The sequence below is a fragment of the Mus pahari genome, chromosome 22 (assembly GCF_900095145.1).
Source record: "Mus pahari chromosome 22, PAHARI_EIJ_v1.1, whole genome shotgun sequence".
In the NCBI taxonomy this organism is placed as follows: Eukaryota; Metazoa; Chordata; class Mammalia; order Rodentia; family Muridae; genus Mus; species Mus pahari.
Genome location: NC_034611.1, coordinates 11,372,930 through 11,380,272, shown reverse-complemented (window position 1 = coordinate 11,380,272; position 7,343 = coordinate 11,372,930). Strand labels below are relative to the sequence as shown.

General features: G+C 41.9%; 1 pseudogene; it reads right to left on the bottom strand.

Annotated features, from left to right (window-relative positions):
* The window catches only part of LOC110339016, a 32,706-nt pseudogene extending 26,070 nt beyond the window's left edge, over positions 1-6,636 (bottom strand).
* Positions 6,637-7,343: the final 707 nt, after the last annotated feature.

The window sequence follows — 7,343 nt, the reverse complement described above, 5'->3', positions numbered from 1 at the left end:
AGCCCAGAGATGGCACCACTCACAAGGGGCCCTCCCCCCTTGATCACTGATTGAGAAAATGCCTTACAGCTGGATCTCATGGAGGCACTTCCCCAACTGAATCTCCTTTCTCTGTGATAACTCCAGCTGTGTCAAGTTGACACAAAGCTATCCAGTACAGTCCCATTTGTCAATTCTTGGTTTTACAGCTCAAGCCATTGCTGTTCAGTTGAGAAATTTTTCCCTGTGCCCATATCTTCGAGGTTTTTCCCCACTCTCTCCTCTATCAATTTCAGTGCCTCTGGTTAAACACATCTCTTAGCAAGTTCAGGAACAGAAATCCACAAACATTCCAGAACAAAATGTGCAATCTTTAAATCTATGATTCATCATGGATTTGCCAGCAATGTCAGTGAGTGAAATTTGTTACTTGTCTGTCTTAGCACAGCACCAGCATAGCTTAATCAACCCTAGGGATGTCATATTTAGGCCAAAGAAGCAAATACAATCAGAGGAAAGAACAGGAAAAAAAGCCTTCAAACCACCAGTTGGGCTTGTAAAGTTAAACTATAAAGACAATTTTTAAGAGAACTCATCTGAAGATTATGCCAGGAGAGTGTAAGTTTTAGCGAAAAAGCAAATCTTGTGACTTAAAATGCTTTAGAGAAAGATGGGAAGAAAAGAGATGTTGACACGATGCAAACAAGCAAGCAGGGAGTGGGGTAAAGAGGTGATGTCAGGGTGAGGAGGTGATGTGAGAGTGAGGAGGTGATGTCAGCTGGACCCAGAGCACTAAGTAAAGCAGCAGCATGTGAGCCAAGTCCAGGAACTTATGCCAGAAGAACACTTGCTTGTGGCCATTATCAAAGTTTGAGCTATTCAAATGTCCAAAACCTCAGTAACTTCACTCAGCTCTGTTCAGTTAAATATGGGTAGGGTTAAATGAAGAGCGAGGGGTGGGGGTGGGGTGGGTGTCAGGCAGGCTCAGAAGAACCTAGGACACTAGGGATCCTGGCATGCATGGGGGAAAGAGGACACCCACAGGCCTCACCATTCAAGCTGGCCAAAGATTTTAAAGAGCACCTATTCGTTGATAATTCCAAAACTTATGTCTGTAACCCTGACTACCTCTCTCCATATCATGCCTGGATGCTAACTTTATATTTCCCCTGGAATGTCTCATCCTCATTGTTTACTATGACACAGCTGAAAAGAACACTTGGTTTTTACCCCCTCTCCAACCTGCTTGTCACCCCCATATTCCTGCTTCAGGAGAATGATCACCTTTCACCCACATATAGAGCTCAGTCCCATCTTTCCTTGATCTCAGCCATCTGATGTTGAGAGATATCACCAATTAGCCCTGTCTTCCATCTCTCCACTGTGGATACTCTGGTCCTAGGTACCATTATCTCCCAAGATAATTGCCTTTGGCTGGGATTTCTATTGCTGTCATGAAACATCATGACCAAAAGTAAGTTGGGAAGCAAAGAGTTTATTTGGCTTACATTTCCATATTATAGTCTATCACTGAAGGAAGTCAGGACAGGAACTCAAAATAGGACAGAAACCTAAAGGCAGGGCCTCATGCAGAAGCCATGGAGGAGTGATGCTCATGGAGAAACCTGGCTTGTTCATTGTGACTTGCTTATTCTGCTTTTCTTATGGACTCCAAGACCACCAGCTATGTTAAATTAACACAAAATTAGGCAGCACAGTGATTGAGCTCTGCTGTAGCTTCCTGACTATCCACTCACTTCTATTTCTGCCCCCTAAGCCAATGCTCCCAGAGAAAAACAAACCAGTCTTTGACAAATTCAAGTCAGACATGCTCTTCTCTAAGACACCCCACACAGACCATTATTCTCCCAGAAACTAAAATTCTACAATCCTAGAGGCACCGATGACTTCTAGGCTCCATCTGACCTCCTGACATCCCACCACTTTCCATACTGGCCTCCACAATGCAGCCTGTCCCACTTTCTTCCTTCTCTGAGACTTGAGGTCTAACACATCTAACACATACAGTGCCTTCTATTTTTAGAGTCCTCTCCTTAGATAGGTAATCGCAGTAGCCACTGGGTGGTCCCATGGAGCTGGACACTGGCCTATGGAATGAGGCACTGCAGTAGTCAGCGATCTCAGAAGTTCCTGCAGGCAACAGTTATTCAGGTGCCCATAGATGGCTGCCATACTCAAGAGGCCTGACCACAGTCTTCAGACCACACCACTGACACTCACTGATCCATATTGGTTTCTCCATTCCATAGTTATTAAGAGTATTTTAGCTGCCCTGCCCCCACTTTTTTCTGTCAGTTCCCCTTGCTATTTATTCTCTTATGTTGAATACAGTTTCTATAAAACTTGAGGCTCTATAACATGGCTTATTAGTGCTCTTCCACCTACAAGAACTCTGCCAGGAGGAATCAGATATGAATAATCAAATAAGTTTGGTCTAATCTGGAATTCTTACAAAAATTCAGTGAGTCAGTGAGACCTCATATAGCTAGCCTATGCTACCCTATGGCAGTTCTCCAACTGAGGTGTGTCAGAACCAACATTACCCGGTAGGTGCTGCTGCTGCTAATTTGAGAACCCTAAACTCTAAGAGAAATTTGAAAAAGAGGGCGGTATGCATGTGAAGACCTCAAACTTTGAGGTAAGAATGAAATGGGTCAGTCTAAATGGAATATCTGTGTTTTTTATTAGTAATTCCAGGTTGAGACTTAACATGTTCCTTTGTCCCAAGTAAGATTAGAATTCCTGACCACCACATGATAGTTCGGATATCAAGAATCCTATCTAATCTACCCCAAGAGATGATGAGGAACACTGTCAAGTTACATAGTCTCCAGAGCTATAGGAACTTGTCTGACTCTTACTATGTTTAAAAACTATGGAAGACAGTGATGCACTTAAACTTAAAACTCCTGTTATGGGCTTCCAGCTTATAATTCAGTTTAGATCAGTTTATGACCCAGGCAACTTTTGCATTGCTTTATTTCATTGGAATAAAATGAGCATCCAATTAAAAAAAAAGAAACTAATAGCCTTCACTTTCTCTGTGACCAGCTGTAACTGACTTGGGAAAAGACAATAATTTGGCTTGAGAGTAGAATACCCAGGAATTTGGAGATCATGACGCAGCCTTAACACACAATGGGAACAAAGCATATATGGAAACCTAGCATTTTTCACACCAGCCATTTGATCAGACTGACTGGTGCTTGAAATATAAAAAATGGTTATTACACTCAGTAAGAAGAAAGTCTGTTGAAGAACTGAGGGCAGCTGTACTCACAGAATATTTTTTTCTAGCAGGTTAAAATGGAAAAAAAGAAAAATAGAAAAATAAGTAAACATAGACACATACTCAGCCCCACATAAAGAAATGTCATAAAAACCTAAAGTCAGAAACCATAATATGTAAGCAAAATGCCTATAAAGGCATAAAATAGAAAAGCTCAATATAAGCATTATGAATCAACCTTACAAAAGCAACTCTGAGTTCATTTCAAGTTGGCCATCTAATGATGGGCATAGAACCTCCTCTGGTGTGGTTTGCATACCCAATGAGACTCTGTTGAAGAAAAGTAAGTTTTCCTTTGCAAGCAGTTGTCAATTGGAGTTAGCTTCTGGGATATGGATAGAGACTTAGGTCTTCTTCCCATCTCAGTGCTAGGACCCCATCTGGCTTAGATGTGTGCAGGCCTTGTGCGTTCTCACAGTCTCTGTGGGTTCATATGTGCATAAGCCCTGTTGTGACTAAAAGGCCTTGTTTCCTTGGTATTTTCCAACCCCACTGGCTCTTTATAATCCTTCTACATTCTCCTTTGCCCAAAGAGAAGAGGTTTGATGGAGACATCCCATATAGGACTGGATTTCTAATCTTAAATTTTTCCTAGTTCCATGGTTTATCACTCTTTGTCCATTGTCTGACTGTGGGTCTCTGTATTGATTCCCATCTACTTTTAAGAAGAAGTTTCTCTGATGGTGGCTGAACAAGGCATTTATTTATAAGTATAGCAGAATGTCATTAGAAGTCATTGCTATATTCCTTTAGCAGAAAAATAGTATTTAATTTTCCCTAGATTGGTGATCTATTTAGTCTTAAGTTTCTGCCTACCCAGGTAGTGTCAGGCATGAGTTCTATGTCATGAAGTGGTCCTTATATTCAATAGAGAGTGGTTGTTTGCTGCCACAACATTTTTGCCACTATTACATCATCATATCCTGCTAGCAGGTCATCATTCAAAGGCTTTGTAGCTGGGTTGCTGTTTACATTAGAGCAATATGCACTATACTATCCATCACCATGAACACTAGTCCATGGTGTGAAGCCTCTAGCTAGGTACCAGCTCAACTTCTCCGTGCTCAATAAGTTATGAGCATGTTGTCTTTAAGTAATAGGACATTGCCATCAACTAGTTTGTGGAGGTAAACCAATAGCCTTGACAATAGCCTGCATCTCGGGAATAGGAGTGACTAGATTTTTTTAAGAGTTTGTTTAATGCCAAATGCAATCAGTGTTATATTTCAATTTTCTACAACAACAAAAAAAGCTTAGCTCTTCAATATTTGTTTTGTCTTTTTCAGAAAATATCATTAAGAAAATAGTAGCATCTGTTGGAATCCATGAAAGACTGAAGATATGCAAACATCTCACCTTAAAGTGTTCACTTAATTTATCTAAGATCATAGCCCACAGCAGCACTCCCTGAAGCAGGCAGCAGGAACAGGAGCCTCGTTCTATATGGACATCATCTCATTAATTTTTAGTAGTGTATAGAACTATGTCTAGAGGAAGATTAAAGTCATACCATAAATGTTATTCAAACTCTACAAATTCATAAGCTACACAAAAAATATACAGGGAAAAATTAGAGAGAAGAGCATGCTTAAGGAAAACAGCTAATACCCTTAAACCTCACACATTTCTTTGTTGTATTTAATTTTTAGCTATGAATATGCTTATTGTGTGTCTGAGAGAGCATGTGAGTATATACATAGTTTATTTACTATGCAGTGTGACATGTGCCAGAACACAACATATAGAAATCAGGGAATAACATAAGAAAGTCTGTTCTGTCCTTACATGTTGTGAGGCCCAGTATCAAACTCAGGTCCTCAGGCCTAGCTGCAAGCACCTTTACCAACTGGACAATCTCAAGACCCAGTTTTTAATATTTTAAATTAGTTTCAGGAAACTCTCAGGTCCTTGCTGATTTTAGTATCATAGTTAGCAGTCCTGTACATTAAATTAGTTTGTTCCCATTTATGGCAGAAGAATGACTGGTTAGTCTGCTTCTAGAGCTATTGTAGATGGTGGAGCAATAGGGGCTAACAGCAAATGTGAAGGGCAATATGTAATGACAGTATTGAGGTTTGACATTCATAGAATAATCTATTCATTATTTTGCTTTGGGGTTTTGAGTTTGTTCATTTTTTAATTTCATATATGCAATATATTTACATAATCCTCATCTTTTCCCTGGCCTCCCCTCATGCTCTGCCTACTCCTCATATTCAGATTCTTTTTCTTTCATTATTATTGGTATATATATATATATATATATATATATATATATATATATATTAAATGAAAATTTGGTGTTACTTAAATGCATGTTCTAGTAATGGCCTCTTGGTTTTGGGTAAACAATTAGGGGACTCATCTCTGGGGAAAACTGATTCTGCCTCTCTCAGAAGTCATTAGTTACCTATAGATCTTCAAATAGGCATGGGTCCTTGTGAGATTTCCCCAATCTACGTTGGCATGTACAGGTGTTTAGAAAACCACACTATTGAGATTTCATGGATATAACTTCTCTGTCATAGCTAGAAGAGCCAATCTCGGCTCTTACAGTCTTTCCACACCCTTCTTCAGTGTTCTCTGAGCCTTAGGGACAAAATGTGATATTATCAGTTGCTTTCTACATTTTGACCAATTGTAACTTTTTATTAACAGTCTCTGACTACTACGAAAGAAGTCTCTTTGATGCTGGGTGATGGTTTTTCAATAAGCATTAAATATAAAATTAAAGCTTATAGTGGTTTGGAAAGTTGCAATAATATTTTCTCCCTTAGGTTCCATGACTTCACCAACCATACCACAACCACAACCAACTTGTCTAGGATACAGTCATGTTTTCCTACATATTGAGTGGGTCTTAATTTTATGCAGATAGATACTTGATACTGCCAAGGTGTAAGAGTACTACTGTTTCACCTTAGATAAAAGTTTTCCATGCTGGGCATTGTGTGGTTCATAGCCTAAGATGATTCGTTGCTTCTCTTCCTTAGAAGTTAGGGGAGGAGGGTTCCAGCTCAGATCTAGATCAGTTACTCCAAGACTCCTGTCCAAAATGTGCAGTGACAGGTGCGTCCAGGCTCCGGTCACTGCCGGGGAGAGGGCAGACTGCAGAAGTGACACTGCTTCTGGGACAGACCCTGTTTCTGGCTCCAGGCATCCTGGCACCATCCTTGCCAGAAGAGAGATGTCCACCCAGGAGTCCTCATACTGCCTGAGCTGGTAAGGGAGCCATCTTTGCTCCCTTGTGCCCAGGTTCTGGTCCTTGCCGGGGAGAGTGCGGACTGCACAAGCGAAACAGCTTCGGGGACAGACCCCATTTCTGGCTCCAGACATCCGGGCACCATCCTTGCCTGAGCAGAGGTGTCCACCCGGGAGCGCTCTCACTGCCTGAGCTGGTAAGGGAGCCATCTTTGCTCTGGTGTGCCCAGGCTCCAGTCTGCACTGGTGAGAGTGTGGAATACAGAAGCTACACAGCTTTGGGACAGATAGAAGCAATCTAGCTTCTGTGACAGACCCTATTTCAGGCTCCAGATATTTGGGCACCTTCCCCTCCAGAGGAAAGGTGGCCACCCAGGAGGGCTCTGTCTGCCAGAGCAGGTGAGAGAGTCATATTGTGTCTAGGGCCCATCAGAGTCTAGCCTGTGCAGGTGAGTGTGCAAACTGCAGAGGCGACATCTTCTGGGACAGGCCCTGTTTTGGGCCTACATCTTCAGCCAGGAGGCAGGTCTGAACGCCAGACCTCTGCGCACCTTCTCTGCAAGAGGAGAGCTTGCCTGCGGAGAGTACTCTGACCACTGAGACTCAGGAGAGAGCTGGACTCCCAGGACTGCTGACAGAGGCTAACAGAATAACAGGAGGAACAAGCTCCAACCAGAGACAACTATAACAACTAACTCCAGAGATCACCAGATGGCAAAAGGCAAACGTAGGAATCTTACTAACAGAAACCAAGACCACTCACCATCATCAGAAGCCAGCACTCCCACCTCAGCCAGTCCTGGATACCCCAACACACCCGAAAACAAGACTCATATTTAAAAGCATACCTCAT